Source organism: Triturus cristatus, chromosome 4_2 (assembly GCF_964204655.1).
Source record: "Triturus cristatus chromosome 4_2, aTriCri1.1, whole genome shotgun sequence".
NCBI lineage: Eukaryota > Metazoa > Chordata > Amphibia > Caudata > Salamandridae > Triturus > Triturus cristatus.
In genome coordinates, this window is record NC_140586.1 from 666,704,748 (window position 1) to 666,725,743 (window position 20,996).

General features: G+C 45.5%; 1 protein-coding gene across 1 annotated transcript in view; it reads left to right on the forward strand.

The window, feature by feature from the left end:
- The window catches only part of LOC146834868 (FRAS1-related extracellular matrix protein 1-like), a 991,143-nt gene that overhangs the window by 247,522 nt on the left and 722,625 nt on the right, over positions 1–20,996 (forward strand). The window lies entirely within an intron of this gene.

The window sequence follows — 20,996 nt, forward strand, 5'->3', positions numbered from 1 at the left end:
ATTATTACCTACATATAACTTACCGATTCTTAAATATCGATTCGGTACGGTTCGGTATTTAAGAATCGGTAATTTTTATTTACCTACATGAGGCCCTTTGTGTGGTAAAGCCCACCATAGACTCATTTGGGTCCAGGGTGTGGGAAGCCTGATGATGAAGCATGCCACATCTCGGTGTGGGTGAGGGCCATGCTTTTCCCAGAAAGATCTCTGTCTGGATTAACAACAATATTTGAGACACTTGAAGAACTCCTTTGATGTATTTTTACTTAGGATGCTGGCATGCACAACAAATCAGACCAATATAGATTGCACGCTAAAAAGGTAATGTGTGGCTGTTGACTGACCCTTGATAAGCGCAACAAAATTGTCCCCAGGTGTATTGTACATCTTTGGTGGGGATATGACCCTCTCCATACATGGCGGTCATGTTCAGTTATAGCACGTTGTTGGAAAGAGGTACTTGCAGCCAATAATAAATATATTGGGTTTTGTACTGTTTGGTGACTCAAGAATGGTGCTCCTGGGCACTAAGCAAGATGTATAGGAAAAGAATAAATGAAAGGATGGAAATTAATATTTTAACTCTTAGTGACAACTAGATTATGGTGGCTGTGAGAAATTGGGTTGTTGGTCGAGAGAGTGTAAACCGCTTTCAAGCAACAACTGCAGTTCTTGTTAGGGTGACCCAAAAAAGTCATTAAACTAACCTGTGCTCAACCCTCTGGTAGCTTGGCAAAAAAGCAGTCAAGCATAACTTAGAGGTAATGTGTAAAGTATTTATGCAGAACTTAAATAAAGTGAAAACACAATTAAAGAAAAATCCCACACCAATTTAGAAAACTATAGTTACATTTACAAATTATTTGACACTAATCGACAAATTTCCAATCAGTAGACCTGGAGATATGAAATTTCAAAAATTTAGCTAAGTATAGTACCTAAAAGCACAAAGTGCCACTCACAGTTATATGTTTGTGCTAGTGCAGGAGAAAGTCATAATTTAAGGCCGACAGCGATGAAGCACAGGCTGGATACCGGGACCAGGTCAATCCCTTTAAAAAAGTTACCTTCTACAGTACAACGCAATGAGTCCAGTTCATGTGGAAGGAGGCTGCATGGGGGTGTCGCACATTATTGTCGTGGTAGACTTAAGTGCATACCTAGAGTTGCAATGGTCGGCACTGAAGCATGACGATCCTGTTGGACAGTTAGGGCTGGAGCTTCAGGTTGGCAGTCACCACAGGCTGTCGTCATTGTAGGATGTTGTGCATATCTTGTGTTGCCAATCGCTGGTGGCAGTCGCTGTAGCGAAAAAAATAATTAGCAGTTGTGAAGATACCAACATCTCTGGGTCTCTCCTTTGTGCTCAAAGGATTGCATTCTGAAACCAACCAAGTGCTCAGCACAAGGGAATCAGAGACTCACTCTTGCAGAAGCCAGCAGGGCCCAGGCATGTACAGTCCTAGCAGATCAGCTGAGCAATTGCAGAGAGGCCTCTAGAGCTTGTTATGCCCTGTAGGTCTGAACAGGAGGTCAGTCAGCTGACCCTTGGAGTCAATTCAAAGAGCTTGGGATGAAGGGACCAGGTCCAGTCTTCCTTTTCAGACAGCAAGACATGCCTCAGGCAGCAGGGCAGTCCTTTGGGAGCAGGAAAGTCCATCTTCTCTCATATCCACAGGTTCAGGAGTGTACCGAAGAGTTGGCCTGAGGGTCAATCAATCAATCAATTAGGGGCTTGTAGAGCGCATCTACTCACCCGTAAGGGTCTCAAGGTGCTGGGGGAGGGAGGCTGCTAGATGGACTGGGTGGAGGATCATTAGAAGAGCCAGGTCTTGAGCTCATTCCTGAATTGGGTCAGTGACGCTGATTGCCTGAGGTGGAGGGGAACGGTGTACCAGGTTTTGGCTGCGAGGTAGGAGAATGATCTTCCTCCAGTTCTGGTCTTTTGGATCCTGGGGATGGAGGCGAGGGTGAGTTGGCAGGATCTGAACTGTCTGGTGGGTACATGGAAGGTGAGGCGGTGGATCAGGTACGCTGGTCCTTCGTTGTGTAGGTCCTTGTAGGCGTGAGTGAGGATCCTAAAGGTAACTTTCTTGTTGACTGAAAGCCAGTGGAGTTGTCGCAGGTGTTGCGTGATGTGGCTGCGGCTGTCGAGGATCAGTCTGGCGGCAGCACTTTCAACGTTCTATAGTTTCTTGAGCTGTTTCTGGTTGGCGCCAGCATAGAGTGCATTGCCATAGTCGTCTACTGGTTATTAGTGCATGGGTGACCCGTCCTTCTGGATTGTGTGGGGATCCATCTGAATGTCTTTCAAAGCAGGCAGAGCATGTGGTAGCAGGCTGAGGAAACTGCTTTGATTTGGCAGTTCATTGTGAGCGAAGAGTCCAAGGTTTCGGGTGTGGTCTGTTGGGGTGAGGGGAGTGCCCAGCGCTGCTGGCCGCCAGGAGTCATCCCAGGCTGACGTGGTGGGTCCCAGGATGAGAACTTCGGTCTTGTCTGAGTTGAGCTTGAGGCATCTACCTTTCATCCATGTAGCGACGGCCTTCATTCCATTGTGGAAGTTGGTTCTGGTGGTCGAGGGTTCCTTGGTGAGGGAGATGATCAGCTGGGTGTCATCAGTGTGGGAGATGATGTTGAGTCCGTGGCATCTGACGATGGCTGCGAGGGGGGGCATGTAGATGCTGAAGAGGGTGGAGCTCAGGGAGGAACCCTGGGGGACTCCACAACTGATCACCATGGGCTCTGAGAGGAATGGTGGTAGTCTGAATCACTGGGTCTGGTAGGTGAGAAAGGAGTGGATCCAGTCTGGAGCCTTTTCGCGGATGCCGGCACCGTGGAGTCTGGTGATTAGAGTGCAGTGGGAGACGGTGTCAATAGCGGCCGAGAGGTCTAGTAGGATGAGGGCTGTAGTCTCACCCCGGTCGAGGAGGAAGCGGTTGTGTGTGGAGGAAAGGAGGGCAGTCTCGGTGCTGTGGTTGCTTTGGAAGCCGGATTAGGAGAAGTGCAGAACGTGGTTCATTTAGATGAACTCAGAGAGCTGGGCGTTGATGGCCTTCTCTATGACCTTGGCAGGTAAGGGGACGAGAGAGATAGGTCTGAAGTTCTTCAGGTACGACAGGTCTGAGGATGGCTTCTTCAGCAGGGGGTTGATCTTCGGGTGTTTCCATATGTTGGGGAAGGTGGTGATTTGGGTGGAGTAATAGATGGTGTAGAGGGGCTGGAGGCAATGGCAGCGGCTGCTATGTGGAAGATGTGGTACAGGCATGGGTCCATCAGGGCTCCTGAGTGGATGATCTTCATGGTCTGGAGGATGTCCTCTGTAGTGAGCGGGGTCCAGTAGAGCATGGTCTGTTGAGGGGTGGCTTGGTTGTGTGCGATGGTGGCGGGCGTGGCGGCCGACACCCCGTGTCTGGGGTGTCGAAGCTGTCGTAAATCTTCCTGATCTTGTGGTGGAAGAAGGTGCCTAGTTTGTTGCAAAGGTCTTGGGAGGGGGGAACGTCTGTGGTCTCGCTGTTAGGCCTGGTGAACTCCTTGACGATGGTGAAGAGTTCTTTGCTGTTGTGTGCTTTGGAGTTGATTCTGTCTTGGAGGGCCATTTTCTTGGTGGTTTTCAGGAGGAGGAGGTGTGCGTTGACAGCGGATGTGAAGGTTGCGTGAGGTTCTGGGGTTTTGTTGCTACTCCATTTCAGCTGCCTTGGAGCGTTGTTTGCCTGCTCTTCTCTTGAGGGGTGCCAGTGTGTCGGCGCAGTGGGAGATCCATTGGTGGAGGTTGCATGCTGCGGTACTGCATCCGTGGGTGTTGGAGGAGTGGTTGTGCTGAGTGAGTTGACGAGGAGTTCTTCGGTGGCCTTGGTCCAGCTGCAGCTGGTGGGGGGGTGATGATGACGTGGTGTACAGTAGGCATGTCGAAGCTGAGGTGTACGCAGTGGTGGTCGGTCCAGGAGAGTTCAGTGGTGTGGCTGTAGCTTATGTTCATGCTGGCAGAGAAGATGGGGTCGAGCATGTGACCAGCTGTGTGGGTCAGTGCAGTGACTGGCTGCTTGAGTCCTATGTTGGCGAGGTTCTCCAGGACAGAGCCGGTGTTCTGGTCGCTGAGGTTGTCCAGGTAGAAGTTGAAGTCTCTGAGTATGATGCAGTCAGAGGATGTGAGAGCATGGGGTGTGATGAGGTCTATGATGGCATCAGTGAAGGTAGGTCGGGGTCCGGGGGGCCTGTAGATGAGGGTGCAGTGTGGTGTTGTGATTGGTCCAGATCTGGAAGTGGAGGTGTTCCATGGTCGTCACTGGAGTGCGTGGTTAGTTGGAGCTTGCTTTTGTCAGCGATGGCGATGCCTCCCCCGGGCGGTCCTTGCGGGTGATCTGTGGTAAATAAATTAATTACCAGGTCTTAATTTCTATAAGTTATCAATATAAATGAAATAATGAACTGAAGAGTCCGTGGTGGCAGAGTAAAAAATGGGCCTTTATTCCATAACCCGGGTTAAGGGAGAGCAAACCCCATCACCATGCAAGGATCAGGAGTGGTCTGAGGCTTTATTCACAGAGTACAGTTTTTATACATATCACAGTACACTTTCAACTCATGGGGAGGGGCCCTCCTGGTTGCGTCAAAGGAAAAAAAACGTTACAAGTTAGCATTGCTCAAGACGTATATGCAAAAACACACAGATCAGCACATTTTTCAAGAAAGCAACTCGGGTGGATGCTGTCAGAGGGAGAGGGGGCTTGTGTGACTGAAAGATAAGGATGTGGTGAGCGAGTCATGAACAGACAACCTTGTAGAGAACTGAGTTACATGACATTCTGCGAGGCCCCAGTGGGCCCTTGGCCAGCCGGCCTTGAAGAGATACGAGATAAACTTGCTTTTCTTAGAAAAGAGGAAGATGGTGGGCCCATTTTTTTAGAATCGGCTTAACCACAAAAATGCGTGAAGGTTACTGTCTGAAAACCAGCTGCAGTATGAGGAGATACTTGAACTGGCTGACCCTGGGCAAGCTGACATGAATTCTTAAAAGGGATGCTGTGTCCAAAATGGATGCTGTATAGAATTGTTTTAGAGCACAATGAGAAAGGGAAGTTTGTGAGGGGACAGAGCCGGGAGCGGTCTTTTAATTCTGATTTCCTCATTCCCTCCTTGTCCCCAAGCTAAACTTATCCCTTTCTTTTAGATTACATCCATAGCCATGAGGCCATCCACATGGGCCTGCAACATAATTTTCTCATTTTCTCTCGCTCTATTATTTGGTCAGGCACCAGGCATGTGGCACAGAGACCGCATAAAGCGGGGCCACATTGGACACAGAGACAGCAGGACAATATCACCATCAACACGAGACCTAGTCCAGAAAGCACCTTCAAACCCCATGCTGACAAAATGCCCCACAACCATCCCATTAGTGTCCATGAGCCAGGTTCTTGGTGTAAGTCTGAAGCCATTTTGTGCAATTTGGAAATTGCTGCATAAACTGACGGCGAGTTATCAGGTATATATACACAGCAGGAAGAACCTATCAATCTGCATGCTCCACCCCGGTCAGCCAGTATGACGTCAAGAACAAGACGATTTTGCAAAGTTACCATCCTTATGGCTGTCTGCTCCTCAGTCAAGTTTCCAAGGGCAGATATGGTCTGATTGATGACAGCCTCCAGAGTCCTGGTAAGCCTACGTATTAATTTACTATTTTGCACAGGGCCTATGAAAAAGAAGAATCCCCTATTAAAATCAGTATATTGTTCCCAAGTTGTTTCAGTCTGGTCAACCCCTGAGGTATCGATTGTTCTCTTCCTTCGCTTGTGCGGATATAGCTGGAGGTCCCTATGATATGAAGGAGGGGCTATGAAAACTGGGTGGAGGAGAAACGCGATGTAACACGTGCCATCCCATCCTTGTGGCAATTGAAAATAGGCCATGGAGCCTCATACAAAATAAGTGTGTCGGGAGGCTAAGGCAGAGGACTTACCCCTATCCTCAAAATCCAGTATTGTGGAGCAATCACTGTGTCCTAATTTTAGGGACCCATTATGCCTGATGCACAGATGGCCTTTAGTTGGTGTTACCAATATAGAGGGAGGGCCATTATTCCTTTTGGGTCTTATGTTCAGGATCTGGAATGGGAATGTCTCAGTCTTATTATCTATTTGGTATTCTTCTTGTTCTAACTTGGACCCTCTTGATTGCGGGTCGCCGTTCTCATCAGGGTAACAGGCTTTGTTCATGACAACATTCAGATCTCCCCATGGCCATCCGTTTTTACAAGACTTCTTTCCATCAGGACACATTAAGGAAATATTCAGGCTCACTCTCAGGGCAGCCCAGGCCTGGCATGACCCATTATAGGAGAAGGGAAAGGGAGAAAGAGGCATTCCTCCTTTACTCTGGTGCGCTGGGAGGCGACCATAGACCCAACACTTTGTGGTGTTGCTGACCTGATGTGTATGATGTAACATCTGTATAAAGGTATTATTCTGTAAGGCCAGCCTGTGACTCTGCTCATGGGAGGGTAAAGTGAGGTACGTGTGTTCTGCAGTTGTATTGACATGTCCTTGTTGGTGTGGTGATGGTGTCTTGGAAGGGAAAGCAACATGTAATATCCACCCCACACATGTCAATATAGCACACATCCAAAACAAAATTATCAAAATCATTATACATCTGCTACGTAACATTTTACAGTACTTAATTTTCATTATTGCCTTTTTAGTCGGCCCCCAGGCAGTCTGTCCTACCGCAGTAGTCATTGTCTGACCGCTTCACCAGTTAGTCTGTACCAATCTGGACTTAATTGATCAAACTTGAGCAACTTTGGCAGACCGTAATTTAGAACTGTAAGTTTGTTGGGGGGTCGGATCCAAGAGGTGGTGTAAATAGTTTGTGTTATCTTTCTTTTGAACAATGTTCTCAGGATCCCCAAAGTACTTTTTACAATGGCTGGCATGAAGCCATCCTTTCCTTCCTTCAACCTTTACTGCTGTCCGCGTAGTAAGGAGGACCAATTTGGGCTGCTTCCACCTGGGCTCCAAAGGCGATGTCCTATCAAAATTTCGGACCAAAATCCAGTCCCCTGGCTTTATCGCATGCTCTTCGGGATTGGTGTGATCTGGAAAGGCAGCCGCCACCTGTGAACGACAAGAGCGTAGTGCAGACATCATGGTGGCAAGATAATCTGTCAACATATTACTGTCAGTATCCGTGATAGACTTAGGTCTAGGTGTGCCCCACATGTTAGGAGGTCTGCCATAGACTGCCTCATAAGGAGATAGACCGGTCCTTGAATGTGCTACCATTCTCATGTAGAAAAGGGCTACCGGCATGGCTGTGACCCAATCTACACCCTTTTCCGCACATACTTTGGCTATTTTTGTCTTCAGTGTCTGATTGTGTCTTTCCACTAAACCTGCTGCTTGTGGGTGCCTGACACAATGGAACTTCCAAGTATATCCTAACAATAGGGACACCTGTTCCATCAATTTAGAAGAAAAAGGCTGTCCATTGTCAGAGTAAATTATTCGGGGCAACCCATACCTAGGGAAAAATTCCCTGACCAGCTGTTTCGCTGTTGTCTCTGCTGTGTAGTCTGGTACGGCATAGGCTTCTGTCCACCTAGTCAAGGCACATACAACCACTAGCACGTATTTCTGTCCCCTACATCTATCCATTTGTATGTAATCCATTTGTAGGACCTCAAAAGCATGTTCAGGAGGGTGAAATCCACCTTGTTCTACAGACACCCCTTTCCCTGGGTTGAACTGACAACATATCATACAGGTTCTGACTTTGTGTTTTGCAGCAGCTCGCAAGTTTTTGTTGTGCCATAATGGTCGTAAGCTGTCTAACATTCCTTTCTCACCGAGGTGTGCTGGGCTATGTGTAGTTTCTATGATTATGGGCACCATTGAATCAGGTAGGAACCACACTCTTTTGTCTCTTGTTACCCACCCCTGTTCAGTCTCTGTCCCTCCCGCTTCAGTCCATTTTTTCTTTTCCTCTGGGGTGGCGTGGGCCTGTATGTCTATGACATCTTTGGAGGGGTCTCTTACTACCAGAACTGTATTCTGTTGAATTGTGTGGGAAATGGCTGCTGTCTGGGCCGTGTGTTTGGCAGTTTGATCTGCAAGATCATTTCCTTTGGAAACATCATCTGTAACTTTGGTGTGGGCTTTGCATTTCAATATTGCTATTGCCGCTGGCAGGTGTATGACATCCAACAGGTCCTGTATTAAAGGTCCATGTTGTATCTTGGCTCCATGGGAGGTCAGAAAACCTCTTTCTTTCCATAGAGTCCCAAAATTGTGAACGACCCCAAAGGCATACTGCGAATCCGTATAAATGTTTACTTTCAAATTTTTCGCCCACCTACAAGCCTGTGTGAGGGCTATTAATTCTGCAGCTTGGGCTGAAAGGGTGTCTATTCTGTTTGTTTCTATGACTCTGCTATCAGTGGTTATGGCATAAGCTGCCGTTAACTCTCCTGTACTAGTCCGCATGCATGACCCATCCACAAAGAGAGTAACATCAACATCTGATAGCGGGACATCAGTCAAGTCCTGTCTGGGTTTGGTGACAATCTCTATCATTCTAATACAGTTGTGTGCATCTTCATCATTTGTGGCATTAGGTAGCAAGGTAGCAGGATTTAATGTGTTACACCTCCTTATCTCTATGTGTGGCTGGAATAATGTCAGCTCATATCCCGTTAATCGGGCTACTGTAAGATGCTGTGTTTGTGTTCTGTTGAGTAGGAGTTCCACTGCGTGTGGTACAAGTACTGTCAGGGGGTGTCCTAGGACAATGGCATCACTTTGTCTGATGGCTAAAGCTGTAGCAGCTACAGATTTCAGGCAGGCAGGTAGGGCCTGTGCTACTGGGTCTAATGCACTTGAAAAGTAGGCACAGGGCCTATTCCTTCCTGCTTGGTCCTGTGTGAGCACTGACAGTGCTGTGCCACCTCGTTCTGTTACAAATAGTGTGAAGGATTTGGTGTAATCTGGAGTGGCCAGGACTGGGGCCTGGCACAGTGCTTGCTTTAGTTGCTCAAAGGCCTCTGTATGCTCAGTTGTCCATGGCAAAGATGCCGATAAACCGGCCTCCAAAGTGCTCAGTTGTATCAAAGGTTTGGCCAAATGAGCATACTGAGGAATCCACTGCCTACAATATGATGTTAAGCCAATGAAGGCACGTACTTCTTTCTGTGTTGTTGGTCGTGGAATAGTGGCAATTAACTGTATTCGTTCCTGTGTAAGTTGACTACCATTCTTGGACAGCAAGTGCCCAAGGTAGGCCACTTGCTGTGCACAGAACTGTAATTTAGAGGGGGATACTTTGTGTCCCTTGTCTGCAAGAAACAGTAAAACCTGGAGGGAGGCTTTCTCGCACTCTGTTTCTGACTGGCCTGTAACCAGGATGTCGTCAACATATTGGATGAGCGTGGTATTTTCAGGCATCTGGATGCTGTCCAGCTGCCTCTTCAGGGCTTGACTATAGATACTGGGACTTTCTGTAAAGCCCTGTGGAGCTCTCGTAATTCTGAAGCTCCGCCCATTTAACGAGAATCCAAAAAGATATTGGCTATCCTCGTGAATGGCAATACTGAAGAAAGCATTTTTCAGATCTATGACAGTGAAAAAAACAGCTTTGGGGTCTATTGCTGTCAAAAGTGATGTTATGTCAGGTACCACAGGGTATTGTGGCACAACACATTTGTTTAATTCTCGCAGGTCCACTACCAAACGATATACAGGTTCGGCAGTTGGGTCTGTTCGTTTAAGAACTGGAAGAACAGGCGAGTTGCAAGTATTGGAATCTGTCTCTATTACTACCTTGTGTTCAATCAAGTCATTTATTATTTGCAGTAATGCTCGCTCAGCCTGAGGTGGTATTTTATACTGTCTGATTCGTGGCAAAACCACACCTTCCTTTAATGTAATTTTGTGAGGTGTGATGTCCATACAGCCTACGTCTGTGGGGCTAGTTGCCCACAACGTTGGCCGAATGACTTTAAGTCTGGCATCCAGTTCCTTTTCCAGGAAATGGCCCTTGAAATCTCGCAGGTATAACCTGACACCTTCTGGGGAGCAACATATCACGGCACCCAGTTCTTTCAGTGTCTTAATGCCTAATAGATTTTCGGGGCAGGTCTTTGTTAACACTAGATCTGTAGTACGTGTTAGGGGACCTACTCCTATGGAAACATTTTGTGAGACCTTATTTATTTCTGTTTTTCCCGAAAAACCCAAGGAAATACTATGTGAGCCGGAGAGAGGTATCCCTGGGACCTCCTCATGGTTTATTGTTGTCCTACTGGCCCCTGTGTCAAGGAGGAATTTTCTGTCTTGCCCCAGAATGTGTGCTTGTACATAGGGGCCACGTTGGTCCACCGTGACAGGAAGCAGGGGCAAGTCTTTTTCTCTCTCTAGGCCCTTTCACGAGTATTCAGGATATTCGGGGTATATTTCATCATTGCGCTGGTACATTTGAGTTTGTGCGGGGGTGTTAGTAGGGGGGGGTCTGGCATGCGCCGCAGGGGCTGCGGTCTCAGTGTTCCGTGGGGCATAAGGACGGGCTTGTGTTTTTCCTGTTGCTATATTGTGTTTTAATACGGGACACTCCCTGACAAAGTGGCCAGGTTTTTTGCAATAATTACATGACCCTTTTTCAGTGGATTTGCTATTTTTCCCCGCATGTGATACAGTTGTTGTCTGGGCTACCAAGGCTTTCATTTTGGTGTCCTTCACGCGCCTTTTATCTTGTTCCTCTTCCTCCTTAATTCTATTGTGGTGATACTGTAGCATTTGTAGCATCTGTTGGGAATTATTTGCTTGCCAAGTACTCTCAACTTTCTGAAGTCTGTTCTTTATTGGGGGAAGGGCATTTTCTACCAATTTTGCTACGAAGAGACGTTGGTAACCCTCACTGCCTGAGGAGAGGCCGCTATTAATGGCGAAACATTTCTGTAATCTTACAAAATAATCTCCTATTTCTTCATCTAACTTTTGTTTACACGCTGATATCGCGTCCCAATCCTCTTTCTCTGTTGTTAGCAATTTGGGTAATACTTGCATAAGGGCATCGGGGAATGCACGTATTAATTCTCCCAACCCATCCCCTGGTTTGCGGGCCTGTTCCTCATTTCTCAGCGCCGTCCAATTTATAACTGCTCCCCCATCTAAGTTCCAATCTTTTTCCATCAACTTTTCGTATATCCCCTCAGGAAGGAGAACCTTCAGTAATATCTTTATATCCTTAAAAGTATAATTCCCTAGACTCAGAATGTCCCTTATTTCTTTATGGAATCCTGCAGGGTCTTTTTCGTGTGGTGGGACTATCTTTTTCATTTCTAATATCTCTAACTTGGTAAGAGGGGTGTATACATGCACCCGCTCATACTCACCGTCATCACGTCTCCTTGGGTGTACCTCTCTCAGGGGAAATTGTCCCTTGTCATAGGTACCTATTCCGGACATTTCAGTTTCGAACTGTACATAACGTTGCCTTAGATCCAGAACTTTAGAAATGAATTCTTCATCCCTTGTGGACCAAAACCCGTCTGCGCAGTCACGCAGTAAATGATATATTTTCTTAGGTGGGGGACATGTTTTTTCATATAGTGTTGCCAAATGCTGTAACATGAACATACCTGCTATTCTTTGATCAGACAGGGGGAGGGAGAGGAAGATATGTCCTACCATATCAGGGTCATAAAGTTGGTGCTGGGCAATCCAATCAGTGGCTGATCGGGCTATTTCTTTTTCATGTGGGGTGAAAGGCGGGTCATCCTCGAGCCAGTGCTCCAACGACTGCACAGTGCACTGGAACAGCTTAGTGGAAACGGTATCCGTTCTAGTATTTTTGTACTCATTTGAGACATGAGCGGGAAGGGGAGGGAATCCGTGACGGCGATGGCTACGGGCTAGTCCCATAACAGGAGTTTTCCCTCCATCTTCTTCCTCACCACTCGTATCTTCCAAGACGTTTTCCTGTCTGTCCCAATCCTGATGGATGGTATGGATGCCCGATATCAATTGTACTAGTAATTTTTCTATCTGTTCGTGTTTAGTGAACTTGGACCGTTCAAGTGAGTTACTTAGGTCCAACAAATGGTTGGGCGCCTCGCGATTACTGCAGTCCAATATCCTTAAGAAACAGATCACAGTAAACTGTCATATGGTCTGTTTGGTCGAGACCTTTCTACCTGTTATCATTGTTAACAAGGCCTGTTCATTTTTACCCGTTCGGACGAAGTCGTGAACTGCGTCCAATTGGGATTTGCTGTTGGGAAGATTCTGGAGCGTGTCCAGGGCCTGTCTCAATCTATGAGATATTATGGCTATTCTACCCTCCCCGGGGCATTCATCATAAGGGCATTCCAAAGACGGGATATCACTTTTATCCTCTGCCCCGTCTTTAACATCGTCTAGGGGAGGAGCGGTGGCCTCGGTGCTGGTGATATTCGTTGCAGGGCTTGCGGTTGAACCACGTAAGGCGGGGGACTTTCTATTAAGTAAGAGGACACGAAATCCTCTGAAGGAGTTATTTTTACCTTCGCCATATGTTCTTGGATGGACATCTCCTCTCCAGTTGTTTCAGGAGGCAGAACGGGATAAATTCCCTTAATAAGTGCATTTTTTTCTCTTTCTCTTTGTTCAGTAATAACTCTCTCTCCCTCTTCCTGTAATTTCTTTTCTTTAGCCTGTTCTGACATTTTCCTCACTTTTTCAGCCTTCGTCTGTTCCTTCTGGTCCCTCCTATGCGCTTCCTTGCGCCACAATTCAATTGCTTTTTCTTGTGAAGGCCTTTCTTTTTCCACAACTGTTCTTCTACTGCCATAATACACTCCATGTCCCACGTACCTGTAGGGGGCCATCTAAGTCTTTGTTCTAGATGTTTAGTATAATCTGACCACAGGTCCAAAAACATTACCCCTTCAATACCATGTTTAGAATACATGAAATGTCCAGGTGTGTCTCTAGGTGGGACCGGAACGGCCTGTTCTAATAACTTTTTCTTGGTACTTAATCCTCGTAATTTGGAAAATAAAGGCATTTTTAAAATATCTTGCCTAAGCCTTGTAAATATCGAATCACAAAAACAATATACTTGATATCTTTATACACTGGGTAGCCAGTGCAACTTTACCGTGTTCTATCACAGAACCCGTCTTTATACATTCCCAGTAGTACTCACCGAGAAGCAGAACTTGAAGACCTGGTCATCGGATTGGAGCGCTGCGCAGTGGAATGAGGAATAACAGGACTCTGGAAACCTCGGACTCGACAAGTTCACTGGTCGGGCTCTGGGCTGGAACACCCCGCCGCCTTCCTCACCGCCTCGTGTGGATGGTCAGTCTCAGTCTGTCTCCTCCTCGCCGCGAGGGAGTCAGCAGGAATACCCCGCCTCTTGTGCACGTAAGAGTCCGTCGAGGGTGTGGAAGGGACAAAGACCGGACCTAGATCTCCGGCGCGTGGGGAAGGGGGGGATGTCCCTGTTCGGGCACCATTAAATGTGGTAAATAAATTAATTACCAGGTCTTAATTTCTATAAGTTATCAATATAAATGAAATAATGAACTGAAGAGTCCGTGGTGGCAGAGTAAAAAATGGGCCTTTATTCCATAACCCGGGTTAAGGGAGAGCAAACCCCATCACCATGCAAGGATCAGGAGTGGTCTGAGGCTTTATTCACAGAGTACAGTTTTTATACATATCACAGTACACTTTCAACTCATGGGGAGGGGCCCTCCTGGTTGCGTCAAAGGAAAAAAAACGTTACAAGTTAGCATTGCTCAAGACGTATATGCAAAAACACACAGATCAGCACATTTTTCAAGAAAGCAACTCGGGTGGATGCTGTCAGAGGGAGAGGGGGCTTGTGTGACTGAAAGATAAGGATGTGGTGAGCGAGTCATGAACAGACAACCTTGTAGAGAACTGAGTTACGTGACATTCTGCGAGGCCCCAGTGGGCCCTTGGCCAGCCGGCCTTGAAGAGATACGAGATAAACTTGCTTTTCTTTGAAAAGAGGAAGATGGTGGGCCCATTTTTTTAGAATCGGCTTAACCACAAAAATGCGTGAAGGTTACTGTCTGAAAACCAGCTGCAGTATGAGGAGATACTTGAACTGGCTGACCCTGGGCAAGCTGACATGAATTCTTAAAATGGATGCTGTGTCCAAAATGGATGCTGTATAGAATTGTTTTAGAGCACAATGAGAAAGGCAAGTTTGTGAGGCGACAGAGCCGGGAGCGGTCTTTTAATTCTGATTTCCTCAGATCTTTTAGCCGATGGCGATGGCAATATCCGGTCTGGAGCAGGGGTTGGTCCAGGTTTCTGTGAGGAAAGCGTTGTCAGGAGATGAAGCGTTGAGGAGGTCCCATATTTCTGTGGCATGTTTGTGGAGGAACCGTAAGTTGAGGCGGATGCAGATGAAGGCGGACGGGTGCGCTGTCGGTAGGCTGGGCGGCGAGGGGAGCTGGTTTGATGGCATGGCTAAAGGTGCGGTTGCAGTTCCGGCAGGCAAAGGGTTCATGAGTCTTCTTCAGTGATGCTAGGTGGCAGTCAGTGTGTGTTGTCCCTTTTGAGGGTGAGGAGGGTGCTGGCATTGTAGCAGTGGGGTGTCCGAGAGGCAGGGTCGCAGGCTTCGACAGGCACCGACAGGCTTGTCTTCGGTGTACCATTGGTGCGCCCACCATTAAGTAGTGCTGCCTGGGGGGGGCTGGAAAGCAGGGAGGTGGGAAACATGGGAGTGGGAAAAGGACAGTGGAGGGGGCAGGGCCAAGGGGGGTCACAGCGGCAGTGAGGGAGAGGGCAGCAAAATGGGAAAATCAGGAGAAAAAGCTAGAGAAAGCAATAGTAAAGCAAAAGCCAAAGGCAGAGGCAGAAGAAAAAAAGAAAAGTAGAGAGAGGGACAGAATACATCAACAGAGGCACCGGAAGGCAGTCAAGCAGCAGAGCAGTGACACTCTACCACTGGACCACTAGGAATGAGGCACAGGCAGAAGCCTGCTGGTGGAGGAGGGCCTCGAACTCCTGACCTCCGGGTCAGTGGTGCTAGTAGCAGCAGGAGGGGACCGTAGTAGCAGTTACCAGACGGCGCTGCGCTGTGGAAGGAGCAAGTCCACTAAGGATAGTGGTTCAATATTTATACTTAGTGCCAGACTTGAAGTGGGAGAATCCTCTAGACTACCCCCCCCAATCTGGTTCCGGAATTCCCTTTCTTCCCCTGCCCTGGCTCAGAGGAGTCTGGGGTGACAATAGATGTGTGTTCAGTACTTTGTGACCAAGTTGAAGCAGCCCCTTAGAGGTGCAAGTGTGGTAGGTGACAATTCCGCCCCTCCTATCCTGACAAGATGGCCAATTCTGCCAACAACTAGTCCCCTTTTGTGTTGCTGTCTGGGAATAATGCAGAAAGGTAATCTGCCAACTACACCTAGTTGTGTGACCCAGGAAACAGGCTGCAGGTACCAAAAGGGTAGGACAAAATAACACCAACTTTCTAAAAGTGACGTTTTCAGAATTATGAGTTAAAATCCACCTTTACCATTAAAAAGAGTTTTAAATTACCATTCCTTAGACACCAAACATGTCATTCCTACCTGTTCCCAATGAAACGTTATTACTTATAAAAAGTAATACGGTAACTCAATGTTATTATATGGGAGAGACAGGCTTCAAAATAGTATAAAACCAATTTGAAACTTTTCACTACCGGGGCATTTAAAACTTAAAAGAACATGTCTAGCGTTTTAAATACATTGCACACTCCCCTATGGGCTGTGCAAGGTCTACCTTAGGGGTGATTTATATGTATAAAAAAGGGAGGTTTAGGCCTGGCAAAAGTTTTATTTTGCCAACTCAAATCGGCTGTTTAAAAGTTCGCACAGGCTGCAATCACAGACCTGAGATATATTTTAAGGAGCTATGTAAGTGGGTGGCACAATAAGTGCGGTAGGCCCACTAGTAGCATTTAATTTACACGTCCTGGGTACATGTAGCACCACTTTACTAGAGTCTTATAGATAAATTAATTGTGCCAATTGGATGTAAGACAGTTTTACCATGTTTAAAGTAGAGAGTACCAGCAGTTTAGCACTGGTTAGGAGAGATTAAGTGCACAAAGTACTAATGACAACAAAAATGATATTCAGGAAGGAAACAGAATGTGTGGAGGCAAAAAGTGTGGAGGTGGTCCTGCAGAGAGGGAAAAGTCTAACAGTGGCAACATGTTGGAAATGGACATCTGCCCCTTACCCATTAATATGGCTGGGAAACTTTGGGGCGTCAAGAATATGGAACAGCTTTCGACCCATCTTCGCAAAGATAAAAAATAAATTCTTGTCCACCTTGGTACCAGCACGACATTACATTGAGGGAGATCACATGGGTCTAACATTCCATCCGTGGCTTCGCGCACTGCATCTGGTAGACTGAAAGACAGAATCTGGATGTGAGATTCTCCAGCTGACTTCTTGATGGGGAAAAATTAAAGTATGTTGACATATGGTTAAACACACACTGACAAACAACAATATCTTTGGGAGGAAATCGGTGGAAATTGGAGGAGGGAATGGAAACTAGCTGAGGTCTGGTGTAACGTACATGAAAAAGAGATAGTATACAAATTGAGATGTTCAATAGAAGTTTGAAAGCAAAATCTAGAAACCTATCATATCTAACAGAGTACATTTAGATACATTTTTAAAAATATTATAGTCATTAATTTAGAAAGAAATATATATTTTCAATAATAATACTGTTAGAGAACTCATTAGATGTCTGAATACATTAGCAATAGAATTAACTATGACATGCTATGAATGCTATAAATATAATAAAAGCTTATATAATATTTACTAATGAGCTACCATAATTAATTGGATCTACAATCTATTGTAAGAAGAAAAATGGAGACAAAGAACAAACAGGTAGACTGTAACTGGGTGTGTCCAGAATCCATATCATCAATAGTTTAATCTGCCACAAGGGCAGTGCAGATGCTGCAAGCGCAAGGTGAGTCATTGTCGACTTCTTTGGTCATTACGGTGACATTGAAAGTGTGGGAAGGGAGCCAACCACGGTTGATAGGTAAATACGGAACTGGAAATGGATAATTGGGAGTCTGGGAGCCTGTGGCCAATTTGCCACTATTACTGAAGTATGTAGCAAGAAGGAGGCAGAGCGAACTTAAAGGGGGCATGGCATCAGAAGAGGCGCAGCTGTAAGGAACCCATTGTGGGAACAATAGGGGGATTGATCTTGCTTCCAAAGGATTTCAGCAATCCAGTACGGCCCCAGGAGATTTGGGGTTATCCTTCCGAAGACTTATATAAAGCCCATAGGTGCTCACAAGAAGAAGGAGCTCAAGAAAAGTCTCTTATATCCAAAGAATACAATTTTAGCAATAGAAGCAGTCTTGGAGAATGAATATATATTCTAAGCCAAATTTTGTCCCATAATAATATAGGTGAACATTTCTAAATCTGATTATCAGTGTAATTCAGTAATGGTCTTTTCTCTAGAGATTCTCTTCTCATGCCCTCACCATGCACTGCTAATGACTTCAAATATGACATCACTCATTACATGTTCTATGACATAATTAGTAATATCACTGACAACATCTTTGCTTTGTGTGGGTATACATTATAGTTACTTCAGTTAACTATAACTGGTGAATTTCAGTAGTTTTTAACTGACATTTTTACCTAACTATAACATCAATTTAACTTTTGCTTTTTCAGTGAATTTCTTAGGTTTTTTAATGTAAAGTAAGATATTATCACCAGAGATAAGTATAACATCACTGTAGCCTTTGATTTTTTTAGTATTGAGAGATAGCAAATTCTGTTCAAGTGTGACACATCTAGAAATGGGCATAGAAGAAAAATTAGGTTGCCAATAATGGGATTGTTTCAATCAAAAAGCCATGTGCTATGACCTAAAATCTTGAAATTTAACACCACCTTTAATTTTAGTCCAGGCTAGTCAAAAAGCTATATGTTATGACCTAAAATCTCGACATTTTACCCCACTTACAATTTTAGTCTAGTCTATTTGAGCCTATGTAAAAAAAATGAACATTAAGCGCATAGGGTGCATTACTAAAGATAAGAACTAATTATTACAAGGGTCAAAATAAAGCTGGTAAAATGTTGGTAAATTACTCAAAAGTTAAGAAAGAACATAACTGTGTTGAAAGGATATTTGATTAATTTGTTAATACCTATGTTGTGTATGGCTCAAATGTTGCTATTGTAGTTGAAAAAGTCTCTACGTATCTTTACTCTGGTGAGCAAGATCCTTCTCAAACAAATTTGAATTAATATTTTCAAGTTCCCGGACTCAGACGAACAGGTATTAGATTTTGCTTCTTTCGGGACTGGTAATTCCATAGAAGAGGACCAGAAAGGTATTAAACTCCTGGGCCTTATTGGTTATTTATTGTTCTTTTCTCCAATGTTGCTAATGATCTGTATTAGCACAGTGCTCTTTTGGTGACAGGAGGGGAAAACTATTGGAATAGAGTATTTCTGTAAGTGGACTACATTGCAATATGCAGCTGGATCCTTGAAATACCAAAAGATGCATCATCTGCAAATAGTGCATGGTGCATTATCCAATGAATGCACTGATGGCATATTCTTATCTTTTAACAGCTTTACTCAGTGGATGAACTAGAACTCATCACATCCACCTCAATTCCTTCATAGTATTGCGAACATGAATGGTTTCTTCAACCGTGCTAAACAAAATCCCTCTTCTGTGAGCACTAGATAGATTTTCCTTTAAAAAATATTGTTGAGACATGTGGGAAGAGCTTATCTTGCACCCAAAATTATTTTTTTTTTGGGTCAGTGTGACATGAAGCTCACGACTTTACACTACTTGATAGAGAAGCCAGTTGGCACCATTAGACAATATCTGGTTTCACTTTGATTGGTGCTCGATGGCATATTTTAGCATCAGAGGACCAATCCAAGAGCCACTGGAAAGGTAAAATGTCCTCTTTACCTCTTCCTCGTGGATCCCTGATTGGGGATTGCTGCAGGAGGGGATCCCAAGGAGTGATCCACATCCACCCTCTAGACACCAGGGAGGGCGGGTGAGCAGTCCCACAGGCATGGGAAAGTGCTTCCCAAATTAAAAAAGAAATCATCCTCCTGCCTGTCTAGGAGCAATCGGTTGCTTGTCCCACAGAAAGCCCACCAGATGCCATAGAATAAAAAAGAAGAGGTTAGGAGCAGCCCATACTGGAATTGAGCCATGTCCCTACTCCAGACTGGCCCCACCAGTCTTTCTTCTGCCCCCCTGGGTGGCGGAAAGTCCAATAGACACCTTGGAGAATAACAAAAAGAAAGAAGTGGTAAGGGACCAGCACAGGCATTGAGCTGTGCCCCCATCACATAAATGCCTCAGCAGTGTTTGTGCCCCACCCCTGGGCAGATTTAGGGAATGTACTCCGAGTCATCCCCCAGACAGGGGAAGAAAGCCTACTAGACACCAGGGAAAACTTACCGAAAAAAAAGGTGAAGGGTGGGTCTCACCCAGGCATTCGAGTAGGAGATTTATTTTGAGAGAGCTGAATCTGCCTAAACTACATTGTGGGAGGTCACTCAGCCTAGTTACATTATGTAATGCACTGTGTCAGAGATTGTTATGCTTTCTTTGAGAGTTAGTGAATCATTTCAATTGAAATTTAAGGGAAAATCTATAGCATCTTATTTCACCACTACCTGATGGAAATAGATAAGGAAATATCTTTACTCCTCAACTGGTTGGACAGAAAGCACAAAGTAAGTTAAGAATGTAGGACCAGCTGGGAGACCCTTTGGGGCTCTTTTGCGAGCCTGGATGGCCATTTGTTTGTATATTTCTTGAATCTGGAGACCTGAACCTGACAATGAAGCTTTGGCAGGGGCGACTCAAGTAGTGTCACATTGGTATTTGAGTTGAAGTCAGGGAAAACTATTTTATCAGTTGAGGTTTCTTTGTGATATTTTCTCGGCCTTTGAGTATATATTTGCTAAACCCCTGCCATGACTGGTTCCTTATCCATCTCAACTCCCCTAGTTTTCACCACATTGCTGTGGCGAATTGTGCAAACCTGAATTCGTGTTTCTTTGGTGCATGGGAAATGGCCTCATAGAACCTGTACAAAATCTAGAATTGAAGAATGGCAAGATATAGAACTGTGGCCAGGGTGAGCTTGGATGAGTTATGCAGCAGCAAATGGCTCTCATCTAAAAGACTAGCCATCCAAGTTACCCAAACTCCAAACTAGCCTATGCTCTCAATTTAAGTTCTCAAAATAAGTTGTTACCATCTCAGGCAGAAATCTGGACCAACAGTGCTCAGAAGCCAGCAACCTTCCCTATAGAAGGTTTAGGTACCGAATACCAATGCTCTGTAGTCTGGATTCCACCACATGACTCTTTCATTCACCACCAGACACTTCCTGATTCTTTGTTTGACTCTTGCAGGTTCTTCTCCATCCCTGCTTGCTCCCTTTATCACTGTTTGTCTGACTTTTTTCTACCTCTTTCATCCTTGTGTGCAATGTTCTCTCTTTCTCTAGATCAAAGTCTGTTGAGGAAAAATATGTGCCGCTCACCAAAAATGAATGTTAGTGAGCCCCACCCACTTGCAACCACCTGCTTAAATTAAAATCACTGCAGGGCCCTGTGGTAGCAGTCTCAGCAGCAGCATAACTATTGGGCATGATGCACAGACTTGCTGATACAATAGGTTGCCTGTGACATTTAGCCCAAGGCCCTGTTCATCTTTAGCTATTCAAAGGTGTACTAGTTGGAATGGCACACTAAATTTTCATCACACCAGAAGGCCACCAGAGCCGGACTGCTGCTTTCCCTGTATTTGCAACTTTGGGGGGTGCAGGGTGGAATGTATGCTCTTGCCTTAGCAACTGCACTGGAAAAGAAGCATACCTCATGACTGGCCACATGGCATATCCTGCACAGTACCTCTTCCTTGGTGTAAAGTTCT